General features: G+C 38.0%; 1 long non-coding RNA gene across 1 annotated transcript; it reads right to left on the reverse strand.

Moving 5' to 3' along the window:
- On the reverse strand, window positions 4,824-18,646 carry LOC110266558. Its single transcript, XR_002353972.1, has 3 exons — window positions 18,633-18,646; window positions 7,773-7,779; window positions 4,824-4,941 (listed from the first exon to the last, which is right to left on the reverse strand). It is a non-coding gene; the product is annotated as an uncharacterized LOC110266558 (long non-coding RNA).

Raw genomic sequence — 19,301 nt, forward strand, 5'->3', positions numbered from 1 at the left:
TATTTTCATCTCTGGAACACATTATGTAACTTTTACGTTCTGAGACCTCCATGGGAGGCTGGCCACTCGGCCATGTCTACCCTATTTTCACTTATGTATTTTCAACGGTGGAGTTTCTACACCCCACAGATTAAGGTGTGGAGCTCTGCTGTTTCTCATGAATTAATGCAAAGTACTACTGTTTTCTATTCAATTCAAGCTTATTCTTATTCCAAGATATTCACTCGCACTTCAACATGATGAATGTGATGATCCGTGACACTCATCATCATTCTCACCAATGAACGCGTGCCTGATAAGCACCTCCGTTCTATCTGCAATAGCTTGAGTGCATATCTCTTGGGTTTTTAATCTAAGATTAGAACCTTTGTGGTATAGGCTAGAATTATTGGCGGCCATTCTTGAGATCCGGAAAGTCTAAACCTTGTCTGTGGTATTCCGAGTAGGATCTGGGATGGGATGGCTGTGACGAGCTTCAAACTTGCGAGTGTTGGGCGTAGTGACAGACGCAAAAGGATCAATGGATCTATTCCAACATAAGTGAGAACCGACAGATGATTAGCCGTGCGGTGACAGCGCATTTGGACCATTTTCACTGAGAGGACGGACGGTTGCCATTGACAACGGTGATCCCCAACATACAACTTGCCATGGAAGGGAGTATGAATGATTGGATGAGGGCAATAGGAAAGCAGAGGTTCAGAAGGAACAAAGCATCTTCATACGCTTATCTGAAATCCCACCAATGAATTATATAAGTGCTTCTATCTTATTTTCTATTTTAATTATATTTTAATTATCAAAATCCCATAACCATTTGAATCTGCCTGATTGAGATTTACAAAAGATGACCACAGCTTGCTTCAAGCCGACAATCTCCGTGGGATCGACCCTTACTCACGTAAGGTATTAGTTGGACGACCCAGTGCACTTGCTGGTCAGCTGCACGGTGTTGTGTGAAAAGTGTGCGATCACGATTCTGTGTACCAAGTTTTTGGCGCCGTTGTCGGAGATTGTTCGAGTTTGGACAACTGACGGTTCATCTTGTTGCTCAGATTAGGTAATTTTATTTTATTTTTAAGCTTTTATTTTCGAAAAAAAAATTTAAATTATTCTATGTTCTTCAGAATTTTTAAGAATGAATTCTAGAGTTTCAGATGATACTTTTATCATCACAGGAGTTAATTGATTCCGCTGAAGCTTGGCTAGCCATGTCTAATCTTTTTTAGACTGAAGCTTTAGACTAACATTTCATGATTCTTGGGATTCATATTAAAAATTCTGACTTTATTTATTTTTCTTTTTCCAAATAATTTTCGAAAAATACAAAAAATTTCATAAAATCATAAAAACAAAAAATTTTATGTTTCTTGTTTGAGTCTAGTGTCAAATTTTAAGTTTGGTGTCAATTGCATAGTCTTTAAATTATCTTAAAAATTTTCGAAAAAAAAATATATGCATTATGTTCTTCATTGATCTTCAAGTTGTTCTTGTTGATTTTCTTGGGTCTGATCTTTAAATTCTCTTGTTTTGTGTCTTTTGTTGTTTCTCATGTGCATTCTCAATTTGTTAGTGTCTCTAATATGAAAATTTCTAATTTTGGTGTCTTGTATGCACTGTTTATTTGATCTTAGTTTTTTTTATGATTAGTTTCATTTTGTTGTTGTTCTCTCTCATCATTTAAAATTCATAAAATGTTTTTCAAAAATATATCTTTTCAAGTCAATAGCACAGAGAATTGAAGATTCAAAACATGCAGCAGAGGAATTATAGAGAAAAAGCTGGGCATTCAAAACGCCTAGTGAAGAAGGAAAACTGGCGTTTAAACGCCAGCCAAGGTACCTGGCTGGGCGTTAAACGCCCAAAAGGGTAGCATTTTGGGCGTTAAACACCAGAATGGATACCATTCTGGGCGTTTAACGCCAGGATGGCACAAGGGAGGTAAGTTAGTTTTTAATTCAAATCTTTTTCAAATTTTCATAATTTTTCAAAATCAAATCTTTTTAAAATCATATCTTTTTGATTACTGATTTCAAAATCTTTTCTAACTTCTTATCTTTTTAAAATTTGATTTTCAAATCTTTTTCAATTAACTACTTAACTTTTTGTTTGATTTTAAAAGTTTTCTATTTCAATCATATCTTTTCCAAAAAATCACCTAACTACTTTTCTCTCTCTAATTTTCGAAAATCATTAATCACTTTTTCAAAAATCTTTTTAATTAAGTAATTTATTTAGTTTTAAAATTTCATTTTATTTCCCTTTCTAAATTTTCAAATTCTAACTACACTACAAGAAAAAGCAATATTTGTAACAAAAAAAATTGTTACAAAAAATCAAAATTTTGAAACAAAAGGATTTTGTAACAAAAAAAGGGGCCGTTGCAGTATGTCCAGTTACAAAAAAATTTTGTAACAAAAAACGGAACTGTTACAATTCAAAGTGATACTTTGTAACAAATTTTTTGATACAAAAAACCAGAAGTCGTTACAAAAGTGGTAACAAATTTTGATCTTCAAGGTATTTTTTGTGACAATCTATTTTTTCCTATCATAAAATTTTGTTACAAAATGTAACTTGATTTTGTAACATTTTTTTCTTTAGTTACAAAATACTATTTATTTTGTAATAATTTTTTTAAATACAAATTACACACATAATTTATCAAATTATATTTTTTTAATTAATTAATATATTAACTAATTTACTCAACAAGTCAACATTTATATAATATATAATAACATAGATAGTTTAAATATCTTTCATTAACTAATATTGTTTTATAAATCTTCAACATATAAACTTTAAAGTACAAACTAACAAGACACATTGAAAAACCCTAATGAACTAGATAGATACATAGGACAAGAAAAATAAGGAATTATAAATCTCCAAAATGTAAACTACAAATTACAAATTCCATCATGTTCATACAGCTCCTTTCTCAATTCTCATGAAGAAGTTCTAATAAGTGTCACACACCTGAAAAGACCACCAAACAAAAAATACTAGCTTAAGAAATAAGATTTGTTTTTCCTTTAAAAATGCACAGAAAAAACAAAAACATATAAATTTTATTCATAATGATATCAAAATCTAATACTTAAATACTCAAACCAGGAAACTAATTATTGAATAGTTAATAGATCCTATGTCATAGATAATTAGAGAATTAAATAAAAGCTCATGAATATGAACCATCTAATAAAAGTGTACATCAGTTGAATAATAGCTCTTAACAATATGATAACTTTCCCTTTGTGATAAAATCTCATGAATAAAAGCTCACCTTCCAAACCCATGTTTGACAATGTTCTGAAGAGAAGGAAGCAACTAAGTGTGAAATCTCATATTCCTAGGGAGGTTTTCGGTAAAGATCCAAAATCTATGTTGAAAGCTTGGTTTAGTGGAAGGCCGTGTGAAATGAAAATTGAAGCTGTAGAACAACCCTATCCAGAAATTCAAATAAAAATGCAACAACAAAGCCAAAGTCCAGGTTCAAAATCAGCAACAATATCAACCCAGCCAAAGAATTCCAAATTTTAAATAATTACAAACAAACCAACAAATCATGAAAACAAAAACTATAGATATTCAATTAGTGTATCCAAATCTGGAGGTAACAATCCTCAACAATTTGATCAAGACAGTCACAATCTAATCACAATTAAGCCACAAAAGCACAAAGAATAATAGGACAGCAGCACATTTACCATGAATAATCACAAACAGCAGTAAGAGCTAATCAACAATCAATGAATGAAAAACTGAAAATACAAATCATTCAAGAATAATTCAAAGATCAATAACCCTTATGAATAGAGCAAAAAAATGAATAACAAAGTTACACTATTACAATGAGCCACGAACAGAGCATTGACCTTTGAAGATGGTAAGCTGGCAGCAAACACAGCGACAGACGACGGCCAAAGAGCATCATGTGATTATTATCAAGCAATTTCTTGTAGCTCCACCTCTTGAGCACAAAAAAGGATAACTTTCATCACTATTCTTAATTTCTTATATTCAAATAGTTTCCATATAGAGTTGTGTTAATCTCATGCAATGGCTCTACAAGATAAATACGAGTACATAAAATATTTTTTTATACTAAAATCAAACTTGATCAGTAACTATTGAGAGCATAATTGGGACAAGTAAAAAATAAATCATCCTTGCATCATGGCAATTACAGAATGATATTTTTACATTCTAAATCAATACTTTTGCAGTTTCAAAATCATACAATTCAGCAAAAATAACTCAATAACCAAGATAACTATATCACTAATCATTAGATTACTATTTCTTCCACTCATGAAATTGCAAACTTAATCAAACAGTTATCCTATAAAGCATAATGATTTTATTTTCAAAACAAAACTAAGATTTTCAAGCAACTGAACACACACATGCACACAATAATTAAAACAGAAAATCGCGAAAGAACTAAAATTGAAAGACCTTGCACAGTTGCACATACCAGAGTAAGTAAAACGCTAGCTGAAGCAAATTCGTAGAGTAGCACTGTTTCACTTTTCATAATAATTAAGTAAATAATTTTTCAAACCCATTTCTTATCAACAACCGTACTTCACTCAAGCAATCAAACAACCGTACTTCACTCAAGCAATCAAACAACCGCATTCACAAGAAAAAACATAATAACAAAAATATATTTTTGCATCAATATCTATTTATCACAACTTTGTAATGTAAAATAGATTTTGAGAAAAGGGAGCTACTCAAATGAAGATGTAAAAAATATCTTTTTATGAAGATGCTTTGTATAAAAGTGTGATTTATTGATTTGGCCACACTTTAAATAAAAACAACACTTTTATAACATATCAAAATCTAACCCTACACTCCATCATCTAAGGGTCAAAAAGAAAAATCATCACATGAAGACAATTATAATATCTTCATGGGAGTATCCACCTTGAGAAAAACCCCTACCTCGATTGTCGAAACTCAAAAACTCAAACGCGTCACAACCCCCCTTTTCCCTCGCAGCCCGCAGTAATCATAGCTTCAATCGCGACTCGCAATAATCAAAACTCAACCCTACATTTACCAAAACTTCAGAAATATATACAGAAAAGTGACAAATGAGTTTTCGAAGCAGAAGTAACTTACTGCACAAAAGAAATCAAGAGCGAAGCAGCCGCAACTCTGGTGATGATGGCTGTAATAACATGTAACGAAAATAAAGCTCCTGGAATCTCAAAAGGAAATAAACCAAACTCAACCCTTACCGGCAGCGTTTCCAACAACGGCAGCGGCAGAAGCGGCGGTGGCTGGGCGCGTGTCTCCCTTCACTCCTTTGCTCCTCGTGCTCTCTCTTTCTCTCTCTCTCTCTCTCTCTCTCTCTCTCTCTCTCCCCGTGCGACCCGACAGCTTCTCTCTCGACGACAACAACCAACGCGACAGTGTCTTCTCCTCAATAGCGGCAAAACCCTCGGCGGCAACAATGGCGAGGCGGCTGAGCTCGTCAACGACGGTGGCGCAGAGGCAGTGGCTGGCGCGACACTCCCTCTCTCACCCGCGAGCTCTCTCTTCCCTCTTCGCAAACGGCAGCAACAACGGCGTCTGGAGGTGGCGGCACGACGGCAGCGGGACGTGGTAGCGGTGGCGCGGCAGGTTGGCGAGCCGAGGCGAAATGATAGCACGGCTTCCTCCTTCCTTCTTCTTCCTCGCGGCGTAACTCCCTCCATTCCCTGATTCACGGTGTGTACCGTTAAGTGAGAAATATGGGGGGTTTGGCGGTGTGGTAGGTGGAGATTAGGTTAGTGGCCTTTGATTTTGCTGAGCTAAGATAATAATATCTTTATGGTTACAATGGTCATTTAATAACGCATATGTATGTATTGCTGTGATTTGAATATAGTTTATGAGTATCATTAATTTGATTTACATATTTTTAGTAAAATAAATTTTTGAATATAAAATCTTAAATAAATATAATAAATGATAAATAATTTATTATGTTAATTTTAAAAAATTCAAAGTCTTATATTTAGTATGTTAAAACAAAATTTTTTATTAGTTACAAAAAAAATTTTGAATTTTGTGACAAATAAATAACTTGTTACAAAAATATTGTATTTTGTGACAAATTAATTTTTTTTTTACAAAATATTTAAAGCTTTTGAAACAAATAGATATTTTGTTACAAAATATTTTGAATTTTTGCAACAATATAATCTTTTGTTACAAAATATTATAACATTTTGTAACAAAACAACAATTCGATACGAAAGCCAACATAATTTGTAACAAAAGAAATCAAGTTGTTACAAAATATTGAAATGTTTTGTAACAAATTTTCTTATTGTTACAAAATATTCTTATTTTGTAACAATAACTAATTATTGTTACAAAAAATTATAATTTGTAACAATTTTAAATTTGATACAAATTTTTGGTTACAAATGTTCCATTTTCTTGTAGTGCTACATTTTAAAATAAAAACAAAAATATTTTTTTTATTTTAATTTAAATTCGAATTCTTTCCCCCTCCTCACCTTATTCTATTTAAGGACTAACACTCCTCGTCAATTAGCAATTCGGACTCTCTCCTTCTTCATAAGTTTGAATTCTCCTCTCTACCTCATCCTTCCATTCTTCTTTTCCTCTGACATCTCAAGGAATCTCTATACTGTGACATAAAGGATTCCATACTTTCTTTGTCTTCTTCTCTATCATATGAGAAGGAATAAAGATAAAGGCATTCTTGTTGAAGCTGATCCTGAACCTGAAAGGACTCTGAAGAGGAAGCTAAGAGCAGCTAAAGCACAAAACTCTGAAGAGGACCTGACAGAAATTTTCGAAAAGGAAGCAGACAAAACAAACATGGCCGAACCTAACAACAATGGTAGAGATGCAAGGAAGATGCTTGGTGACTTCATTGCACCCTCTCCTGACTTCTGTGGAAGGAGCATCTCAATTCCTGCAATTGGAGCAAACAACTTTGAGCTTAAGCCTCAATTAGTTTCTCTAATACAGCAGAATTGAAAGTATCATGGACTTCCATTGGAAGATCCTCATCAGTTTTTAGCTGAATTCTTATAAATCTGTGACATTGTTAAGACCCATGGGTTTGACCCTGAGGTCTACAGACTTATGCTCTTCCCTTTTTCTATAAGAGACAGAGCTAGGACATGGTTGGACTCACAACCTAAAGAAAGCCTGAACTCTTGGGAAAAGCTGGTCAATGCTTTCTTGGCAAAGTTCTTTCTACCTCAAAAATTGAGTAAGCTTAGAGTGGAAGTCCAAACCTTCAGATAGAAGGTAGGCGAATCCCTCTATGAAGCTTGGGAAAGATACAAACAATTGATCAGAAGGTATCCTTCTGGCATGCTTTCAGAATGGAGCATCATATGCATTTTCTATGATGGTCTGTCTAAACTATCCAAGATGTCATTGGACAACTCTGCTGGTGGATCTCTTCATCTGAAGAAGACGCCTGAAGAAGCCCAGGAACTCATTGAAATGGTTGCAAATAACCAATTCATGTATACTTCTGAAAGGAATCCTGTGAATAATGGGACAACTCAGAAGAAAGGAGTTCTTGAGATTGATACTCTGAATGCCATATTGGCTCAGAACAAAATATTGACTTAGCAAGTCAATAAGATTTCTCAGAGTCTGTCTGGAATGCAAGCAGCAATAGGCAGTACTAAGGAAGCTTCCTCTGAAGGAGAAGCTTATGATCCTAAGAATCCTGCAATGGAAGAGGTGAATTACATGGGAGGACTCTATAGAAACACCTATAATCTTTCATGGAGAAATCATCCAAATCTCTCATAGAAGGATCAACAGAAGCCTCAATAAGGTTTCAACAATAATAATGGTGGAAGAAATAGGTTTAGCAATAGCAAGCCTTTTCTATCATCTTCTCAGCAACAGACAGAGAATTCTGAGCAGAGTCTCTCTAGCTTAGCAACTATAGTCTCTGATCTATCCAAGACCACTCTTAGTTTTATGAATGAAGCACGGTCCTCCATTAGAAATATGGAGGCACAAGTGGGTCAGATGAGTAAGAGAATTACTGAAACTTCTCCTAGCACTCTCCCAAGCAATACAAAAGAAAATCCCAAGAGAGAGTGCAAGGCCATAACCATGACCAACATGGCCAAACCTGGAGAGAGTGAGGAGGACGTGAGTCCCAGTGAGAAAAACCTCATGGATGTCCTCTGGACACAAGGGAGTTCCCCTTTGAGGAACCAAAGGAATCTGAGGCTCATACAAAGACCATAGAGATTCTATTAAACTTCCTTCTGCCATTCATGAGCTCTGATGAGTATTCTTCCTCTGAAGAGGATGAAGATATTACTGAAGAGCAAGTTGCTAAGTACCTTGGAGCAATCATGAAGCTAAATGCCAAGTTATTTGGTAATGAGACTTGGGAGGATAAACCTCCATTGCTCATCAATAAACTGAATGATCCGGTTCAACTGAAATTACCTCAGAAGAGATAGGATCTTGGCAAGTTCTCAATACCTTGTACCATAGGCATCATAACCTTTGAGACGTTTCTGTGTGACCTATGGTCAAGTATAAACCTCATGCCCATCTCTGTAATGGAGAAACTAGGGATCCTTAAGGTGCAAGCTGCAAAAATCTCATTAGAGATGGCAGACAATTCAAGGAAACAGGCTTATGGACTTGTAGAGGATGTCTTGGTAAAGGTTGAAGGCCTTTACATCCCTGCTGACTTCATAATCCTAGACACTGGGAAGAACATGGATGAGTCCATTATCCTTGGCAGACCCTTCCTAGCCACAACAAAAGCTGTGATTGATGATGACAGAGGAGAGTTGATCCTTCAAGTGAATGAGGACTACCTTGTGTTTAAAGCTCAAGGATCTCCCTCTGTAACCATGGAGAGGAAGCATGAAAAGCTTCTCTCAATGCAGAGTCAAATAGAGTCTCCACATTCAAACTCTAAGTTTGGTGTTGGGAGGCCATCATCATGCTCTGAGTATCTGTGAGGCTCCATGAGAGCCCACAGTCAAGCTATTGACATTAAAGAAGCGCTTGTTGGGAGGCAACCTAATCTTTAATTATCTATGATAAATTTCTATTTTCTACTATTATTTTATGTTTTCTTTAGGTTGATAATCATGTGAAGTCACAAAAACAACTGAAAACTCAAAAACAGAATAAAAAACAGCATTGAAAATAGCACACCTTGGAGGATGATCTTACTGGCGTTTAAATGCCAGTAAGGGTAGCAAAATGGATGTTGAACGCCCAGTCTGGCACCATTCTGGGCGTTTAATGCCAGAAAAGGGCACCAGACTGGCGTTCAACGCCAGAAAAGGGCACAAAGTTGGCGTTTTAACGCCAGAAAGGAAAGAAAAGCTGGCGTTAAACGCCAGGATTGGCACTCCAAGGGGTGTTTACACGCCAACATGGTGCAGGAATGAAAAATCCTTGATACCTCAGGATCTGTGGACCCCACAGGATCCCCACCTACCTCAACTCTCTCTCTCTCTCTTCTTCACACCTTCCCATAACACTCTTCCCAAAATATCCCTCACCAATCACCTTCATTTCTCTTCACCAATCTCCTTCACCACTCTTCCCAATAGCAACCACCTCACAATTCAAATTCTTTCCCTCCCAAACCCAACCCCTAATACACGAACCACTCACACCTCTCCATCTCATCCATTCTCTTCTTCTTCTACTCCCTTCTTTCTTCTTTTGCTCGAGGATGAGCAAACCTTCTAAGTTTGGTGTGGTAAAAGCGTTGCTTTTTGTTTTTTCATAACCATTAATGGCACCTAAAACCGGAGAAACCTCTAGAAAGAGGAAAGGGAAGGCAATTGCTTCCAACTCCGAGTCATGGGAGATGGAGAGATTCATCTCAAAAGTCCATCACTAGAAAAGGATGGAGCAAATAAGAGAGCCCACTTATGGACCTCAACAAGAGCATGAGGAAGTCCCTCATCAAGAAATTCCTGAGATGCCTCAAGGGATGTATTTTCCTCCACACAACTATTGGGAGCAAATCAACACCTCCTTAGGAGATTTGAGTTCCAATATGGAGCAACTAAAAATGGAGCACCAAGAGCACTCCATTACTCTCCATGAAATTAAAGAGGATCAAATAGCCATGAGGGAAGAACAACAAACTCAAGGAAGAGACAGAGAGGAGCTCAAGCATTCCATTGGATCTTCAAGAGGAAGAACTAGCCACCATCACTAAGGTGGATCCATTCTTTAATTTCCTTGCTCTTTAATTTCTGTTTTTCGTTCCCTATGCTTTATGTCTTATTTATGTTTGTGTCTTTATTATATGATCATTAGTGTCTAATGTCTATGTCTTAAAGCTATGAATGTCCTATGAATCCATCACCTTTCTTAAATGAAAGATGTTTTAATCACAAAAGAACAAGAAGTACATGATTTCGAATTCTATCTTGAAATCAGGTTAATTATTTTGATGTGGTGGCAATACCTTTTGTTTTTTGAATGAATGCTTGAACAGTGCATATTTTTGAATTTGTTGTTTATGAATGTTAAAATTGTTGGCTCTTGAAAGAATGATGAAAAAGGAGAAATATTATTTGATAATCTGAAAAATCATATAATTGATTCTTGAAGCAAGAAAAAGCAGTGAAGAGCTTGCAGAAAAAATTGCAAAAAGAAAAAGAAAAAGAAAAAGAAAAAGCAAGCAGAAAAAGCCAATAGCCTTTTAAACCAAAAGGCAAGGGTAAAATAAAAAGGATCCAAGGCTTTGAGCATTAATGGATAGGAGGGCCCACAGGAATAAAATCCTGGCCTAAGCGGCTAAACTAAGTTGTCCCTAACCATGTGCTTGTGGCGTGAAGGTGTCAAATGAAAAGCTTGAGACTGAGCGGTTAAAGTCGTGGTCCAAAGCAAAAAGAGTGTGCTTAAGAGCTCTGAACACCTCTAATTGGGGACTCTAGCAAAGCTGAGTCACAATCTAAAAAGGTTCACCCAATTATGTGTCTGTGGCATTTCTGTATCCGGTAGTAATACTGGAAAACAAAATGCTTAGGGTTACGGCCAAGACTCATAAAGTAACTGTGTTCAAGAATCAACATACTAAACTAGGAGAATCAATAACACTATCTGAATTTTGAGTTCCTATAGAAGCCAATCATTCTGAACTTCAAAGGATAAAGTGAGACGCCAAAACTATTCAGAAGCAAAAAGCTAGGAGCCCCGCTCATCTAATTAAGACTGGTCTTCATAGATATTTTTGAAATTTATTGTATATTCTCTTCTTTTTATTATACTTTGTTTTTAGTTGCTTGGAGGGACAAGCAACAATTTAAGTTTGGTGTTGTGATGAGCGGATAATTTATACGCTTTTTGGCATTGTTTTTAGGTAGTTTTCAGTATGTTTTAGTTACTTTTTATTATATTTTTATTAGTTTTTAAATAAAAATCACATTTCTAGACTTTACTATGAGTTTGTGTATTTTTTTGTGATTTCAGGTATTTTCTGGCTGAAATTGAAGGACCTGAGCAAAAATCTGATTCAGAGGCTGAAAAAGGACTGCAGATGCTGTTGAATTCTGATCTCCCTGCACTCGAAATGGATTTTATGGAGCTACAGAAGCCCAATTGACGTGCTCTCAATTGCGTTAGAAAGTAGACATCCTGGGCTTTTCAACAATATATAATAGTCCATACTTTGCCCGAGTCTTGATAACGCAAACTGGCGTTTAAACGCCAACTTTCTACCCTATTCTGGCGTTAAACACCAGAACTGGCATAAAAGCTGGAGTTAGACGCCCAAACTGGCACCAGAGTTGGCATTTAACTCCAAAAAAAGTCTCTACATGTGAAAGCTTTAATATTCAGCCCAAGCACACACCAAGTGGGCCCAGAAGTGGATTTCTGCATTAATTACTCATTTCTGTAAACCCTAGGCTACTAGTTCATTATAAATAGGACCTTTTACTATTGTATTTTCATCTCTGGAACACATTATGTAACTTTTACGTTCTGAGACCTCCATGAGAGGCTAGCCACTCGGCCATGTCTACCCTATTTTCACTTATGTATTTTCAACGGTGGAGTTTCTACACCCCATAGATTAAGGTTTAGAGCTCTGCTGTTCCTCATGAATTAATACAAAGTACTAATATTTTCTATTCAATTCAAGCTTATTCATATTCCAAGATATTCACGCACTCATCATCATTCTCACCTATGAACGCGTGCCTGACAACCAACTCCGTTCTATCTGTAATAGCTTGAGTGCATATCTCTTAGGTTTCTAATTTAAGATTAGAACCTTCGTGGTATAGGCTAGAATTATTGGCGGCCATTCTTGAGATCCGGAAAGTCTAAACCTTGTCTGTGGTATTCCGAGTAGGATCTGGGATGGGATGGCTGTGACGAGCTTCAAACTCGCGAGTGTTGGGCGTAGTGACAGATGCAAAAGGATCAATGGATCCTATTCCAATATGAGTGAGAACCGACAGATGATTTGCCGTGCGGTGACAGCGCATTTTGACCATTTTCACTTAGAGGACGGACGGTAGCCATTGACAACGGTGATCCCCCAACATACAGCTTGCCATGGAAGGGAGTATGAATGATTGGATGAGGGCAATAGGAAAGCAGAGGTTCAGAAGGAACAAAGCATCTTCATACGCTTATCTGAAATCCCCTCAATGAATTACATAAGTGCTTCTATCTTATTTTCTGTTTTAATTATATTTTAATTATCAAAATCCCATAACCATTTGAATATGCCTGACTGAGATTTACATAAGATGACCATAGCTTGCTTCAAGTCGAAAATCTCCGTGGGATCGACCCTTACTCACGTAAGGTATTACTTGAACGACCCAGTGCACTTGCTGGTCAGCTGCACGGATTTGTGTGAAATGTGTGCGATCAGGATTCCGTGTACCATCTCTCTACCACACAATCAATCCATCCATTGAAAAATCAATGCAAATCTTCATGGACAAGTTATCTAAGGTATTCACATTCAAATCTAATCAAACAATATTATAGCTAAGCAATTACAAAACAATGAAGAATTCAAAACCATATACAAAAAGGTAAAAAGGATAGATCTCACCATGGTGGGGTGTCTCCCACCTAGCACTTTTGTTTAATGTCCTTAAGTTGGACTTTCACTAGCTCATTGCTCTTTGCCAAGAGGTGCATCTTCCAAAAGGAATACCTCAATCTCCTTATTGCTCTTCATTTGCTCACCATGATACAACTTGAGACGGTGCCCATTGACCTTGAAGATATCCAGACTTGAGGGATGGCGCAAATGGTAAACCCCATAGGGTTCCGCTTTCTCTACTTGATATGGGCCTTCCCATTTTGATCTTAGTTTTCCGGGCAACAATCTCAATCTAGAATTGTAAAGGAGGACTAGATCATCGGCTCTAAATTCTTTACCTCTTATGTCCTTATCATGCACGGCTTTCATCTTCTCCTTGTAAAGTCTAGAATTCTCATAAGCTTCAAGCCTCAAACATTCCAACTCCGTTAGTTGTAGCTTCCTCTCAACTCTGGCTCCACCCAAACTTGGATTGCACTCCTTGAAGGCCCAATATGCTTAGTGCTCTATCTCTACTGGTAAGTGGCAAGCTTTGCCATACACCAACCGAAAGGGGCTCATGCCAATTGGCGTTTTGTATGCCGTTCGGTAGGCCCATAATGCATCGGTGAGTTTAGCACTCTAATCCTTCCTATTGAGTTTCACAATTCTTTTCAAGATGCGTTTAATCTCCCGGTTAGAAACCTCGGCTTGGCCGTTTGTTTGTGGGTGGTAGGCCGTAGCTACTTTATACATGATGCCATATTTCTTCATTAGCCCTTCCATTCTCTTATTGCAAAAATGTGAACCTTGGTTGCTCACGATTGCTCGTGACGACTCAAATCTACAAATGATGTTATTCCTCACAAAGGAAAGGACCACATTAGCATCGTTCGTTCGGGTGGGTATCGCTTCCACCCATTTGGACACATAATCAACGGCAAGTAGAATGTAGAGAAAACCGTTAGAATTTGGGAATGGCCCCATGAAGCCGATTCCCTATACATCAAAGATCACACAAAATAGCATAGTTTGTTGGGGGATTTCATCCTTCTTGGAGATATTACCAAATCTAATACATTGAGAACAAGATTTATAAAAATGAGAAGAGTCCTTGAAAAGAGTTGGCCACCAAAATCCATAATCTAGGATTTTCCTTGCCGTTCTTTGAGGTCCAAAGTGGCCTCCTCCTTCAGAGGAGTGGCAAGCTTCCAAGATTGAGTGGAATTTGGTTTGTGGAATGCACCTCCGAATTACTTGATTTGCCCCACATCTCCAAAGGTATGGGTCATCCCACACATAGTATTTAGATTAACTTTTTAGCTTATCCCTTTGATGTTTGGAGAGATTAGGAGGGAAGGAGCGAGATACCAAGTAATTGGCAATTGGTGCATATTAAGGAATGGTTTCTGAGATTGCATGCAAGTCCTCAAAGGGAAAAGAATCATTAATAGGAGTGGTATCGCCTTTGGTGTGTTCAAGGCGACTTAAGTGGTCTGCCACTAGGTTTTGTGTACCACTCCTCTCCTTAATTTCCAAATCAAATTCTTGCAACAATAAAACCCAGCTAATCAATCTCGGTTTGGATTTCTTCTTAGCCAACAAATACTTTAACGCCGCATGATCCGAGTAGACTACTACCTTTGAACCAAGTAGATATGCTCGGAACTTGTCCAAGGCGAAAACTATTGCCAATAGTTCTTTTTCGGTGGTAGTGTAGTTGGATTGGGCTCTATTTAGTGTTTTTTATGCATAGGCTATGACATATGGATTCTTATCCTCGCGTTGTGCTAACGCGGCTCCCACGGTAAAATTTGAAGCATCACACATTATTTCGAATGGCCGACTCCAATCTGGCCCTCGCACGATGGGAGCTTGGGTCGATGCTACCTTGAGCTTGTCAAAAGCCTCCATGCATTCCTTACTCAGATCAAACTCAATGTCCTTTTGCAACAACCTTGATAGAGGCAACGTTAGCTTACTAAAGTCCTTTATGAATCTTCGATAAAATCCTGCATGTCCAAGGAAAGAACGAACTTCCCTCTCGGAAGAAGGGTAAGGCAAGATAGATATGACATTGATCTTTGCCGGATCCACGGAAATACCATCTTTGGAAACAATATGTCCTAAAACAATGCCTTGCCTAACCATGAAATGGCACTTCTCAAAATTCAAGACAAGGTTAGTTTTAGTACATCTTTCCAAAACTTTTTCAAGGTTATCCAAGCAATGATCAAAAGAATCACCATATACCGTGAAGTCATCCATGAATACCTCCATGTATGGCTCTAGAAATCTGCAAATATGATCATCATGTACCTTTGGAAAGTTGCCGGTGCATTGCATAAGCCGAATGGCATACGCTTATAGGCATAAGTTCCAAAAGGGCAAGTAAATGTTGTTTTTTCTTGGTTCTCTAGAGCAATGTGTATTTGGAAGTACCCCAAATAGCCATCTAGAAAGCAATAATAAGGTTTATCGGATAATTGATCGAGCATTTGATCAATAAACGGAAGTGGAAAATGATCTTTTCTAGTGGCCGAGTTCAACCTTCGGTAGTCTATGCACACTCGCCAAGAGTTTTGCACCCGTGTTGCTATGAGCTCCCCGTTTTTCTTCTTGATTGTGGTTACCCCGGACTTCTTTGGCACAACTTGAATGGGACTCACCCATTTATTATCCGAAATAAGGTAGATGATGTCTGCCTCGAGTAACCGAGTTACCTCCTTCTTGACAACCTCAAAAATGGTAGGATTCAATCGTCTTTGAGGTTGTCTTACGGGTCTAGCCTCTTCTTCTAAAAAGATTTGGTGCTCGCACACTTGGGGACTTATCCCCACTAGATCTGCCAAGCTCCACCCTATTTTCCTTTTGTTCTTCCTCAAAACACATAGCAACTTCTCTTCTTGTTGAGGGTTTAGTTCCCTTGCTATAATCACCGGGAACTTGTGGGCTTCATCAAGGTATGAGTACTTTAGGTGGGGTGGTAGTGGCTTCAATTCTAGCTTTTGCTCTTGGCTTGTCACTTGAACTTCTTCACTTGGGTCTTCACTATTTTCTTCAATCATATGTTTCTCATCTAGCTTTGCATAATGCACTTCGGCCACAATGTTGTCAATTAAGTCACACCGAAATATGGAATGGTTCTCCGGTGGGTGCCTTATTTCTTCTTCTAAGCTAAAACTTACAACTCTCCCATCTATCTCAAATGAGTAAGTTCCCGAATGAACATCCAACTTGAATCTAGAGGTCCTTAAAAACGGCCTCCCGAGTAGAATAGATGATGTCCTTTTGGATTCACTTGGTGGCATCTCAATGATATGGAAATCAATTGGAAATATCAAACCCTTTATGTTGACCAACACATCTTTCGCAATACCTGTCACGGTTATTATGCTCTTGTCCGCCAAGACAAACCTAGCCGCCGACCGTTTCAACGGTGGGAGCTTCAATATATGATAAACGGAAAAAGGCATAATGTTAACGCATGCACCGAGGTCACACATACAATCAATGAATTGGACTCCATCAATGACACAAGAGACTAAACAAGGGCCCGGATCAACACACTTTTCCAGAATGGCTCCCATCAAAGCCGAAATAGAACTCCCCAATGGAATGGTTTCTAACTCATGAATTCTATCTTTTTTCATACACAAGTCCTTAATAAATTTCACATATTTAAGCACTTGATGTATAGCATCAAAGAGAGGGATAGTTACCTCTACTTTATTGAACATTTCCACCATTTTTGGGTCAAGTTCTATACGCTTCTTAGCCTTCCTTGCCAATGTAGGAAATGGAATTGGTTGAGCTACTTCCTCTAAGACTTGCTCCTTTCTAGGGGCTTCACTCCTTGGTTGAGGGTCTTCTTCTTCAACTACCACATGTGCTTCCTCCTCCTCTTCAATTTCTTCTATCTCAACCCCATCCTCCTCTTGAGCAACTATCATTGGGCTAGGTGCCTTTGAGCCCTTCTCTTTTAATTGAGTTCCGGACCTCAAGGTTATGGCGTTGATGCCTCTCTTGGGGTTAGGTAGAGGTTGAGAAGGTATAACACTAGATTTTGGAGCTTGAGGAGTGGAGGTAGAAGGTGGCTCCATGCGAGCAATGAGAGCTTGGAGGGTGGAAGTGAGGCTATTAAGACTTGAGTTGAGTGTATTTTGGAGTTCCTTTTGCCCTTGGAGTATGGATCGGAGTGTCTCATCTTGATTTGAGGAAGTGGAAGGATAGGTGATTTGTGGTGCTTGTGATTGGTTAGGTAGAAGTGGTTGTCTATTAGGTGGTATGTAGGTTTGGTAGTTCCTTCCTTGGTTAGGTTATTGATTTAGAGGGTTTTTGTGAGTAGTGGTTTTGTGGAGTGTTGTTGTTCCATCTTTGGTTACCTCCATTGTCCCTTCCTCCTTATTGATAATTGTCCCGCCAACCTTGGTTGGAGCTATCCCTCCAACCTTGATTAGAGTTGTTACTCCCTTGGTTATAGTTGCCTCCTTGTTGGGTACCCTTGGTTGTAATTGCTCCCTTGTGAATGGTATCCTTGATTAGCGCGTTCATAGTAGGAGCGATCATAAAAGTTGTAGGTAGCCACTAGATTGTTATCTTCTTGGAGACTTGGATATTCATCCGTGTAGTGGGAGTAGCATGAGCAAATACCGCATACTTTTTGGGGGACTAATTGTTGGCTTTGTTGGTATTGAGGAGGGGGTGGAGGTTGTGGTTGATTCACTTGGAGTTGCTTTAGAAGAATTGTCATCTCACACAAGGTCTTGGTAAGAGAAGCGGTCTCACCACTAGAAGAGACTTCATTTACGGCCTTTGGGCGGTTGACTCTCCTTCTAGCGTGTTGAGTGGATTCGGCCAAGTCGGTAATGAGTTTCCATGCCTCCTTCGCCGTCCTATACTTTAACAAGGAACCGTTGCTTAAGACATCCAATAGATTCTTATCTTGTTCCCTCATGCCTTGGCACACATAGCTAAGCAATACTTGAGTGTCAATCATGTGGTTGGGACATGAGTCAAGAAGTTTGCGAAACCGTTCCCAATATTCACATAGAGTTTCCATTTCACCTTGTACAATACAAGAGATTTCCTTCCTTAGCTTGTCCGTCATTTCTACGGGCATGAATTTATCAAGGAATTCTCTTCTAAGCAAGTTCCAATCAGAGACAACACCACTAGGTAAGGTATAAAACCACTCCTTGGCTCTTCCCTCAAGAGAGAAAGGGAAGGCAAACAACCATATGGCCACTTTATCGGATCTTTCCCGCCTAGTGGTTGAGCATACACTATGAAAGTCCTTGAGGTGTCTAATTGGATCTTGTGCGGGAAGTCCATGAAAATTTGGTAGAAGATTGATGAGAGCGGTCTTGAGTTCAAAGTTTGCATTCAAGTTTGGATGAAGCACATGAAGAGGTTGGAGAACAAAGTCTGGTGCACCCGCTTCCTTGAGAGTAACTCTCCTTGGAGCGGCCATTTCGTCAACACCTAGATCAAAAGAAGAACTATTAGTAGTATCAACGGAAGAGTAATTAGTGCCTTTGTTAGATGACGGTGATATGGTTGGTGAATTGGTAAAAACCTTTTCACATTCCTCAAAGTCTAACCGCCTCCGAGCTTGCCTAATATGAAGCAAAGTTCTTTCAATTTTCGAATCAAATGGTGCTGAGCTCGGATTTGGTAGTGAACGCGTCATACAATGAAAGAGATAAGAAGCTTATGACATCAAGTGATAGTTAAGCAAAGACTAATTCTAACTACAATCAAACAAACAACCAATCAAGAAAAAAATGCAAGTATCCACATATTAACATATTTACACTAACTAATAGAATGGCACACATAAGCAAACCCCCGGCAACGATGCCATTTTGATGGACGTAATATTCTTATGCCGGTTAGAAATTAGCAATGAATCCAATCGTGAGTATAGTCTAACCAACACGCAAATATCGCATCAAACAATTCTAAAATCTATGACCGAGAGTATTGATCCTGGGTCGTTCTCCCTAGGATTTACCTTAGAATGCTCATCATTGATTAGAAAGTCTTTTGTGGTTTTGAGAGTTGGTGCAAGAACTCAAGCTAACGAAAGTAAACAACAATTAATTGAGATAAAAGCCTTGGCTAAGGGTAAGTATTGGAAGTTTCATCATTATAGTTTCCTTCAATTGTGATAAGAGTTGATTATTGCTTCACTTAGTTAACCCCCTAATAGTGGAGGAAAGTCAAGTGAGAGTAACTTACTTAA

Source organism: Arachis ipaensis, chromosome B09 (genome assembly GCF_000816755.2).
Source record: "Arachis ipaensis cultivar K30076 chromosome B09, Araip1.1, whole genome shotgun sequence".
In the NCBI taxonomy this organism is placed as follows: Eukaryota; Viridiplantae; Streptophyta; class Magnoliopsida; order Fabales; family Fabaceae; genus Arachis; species Arachis ipaensis.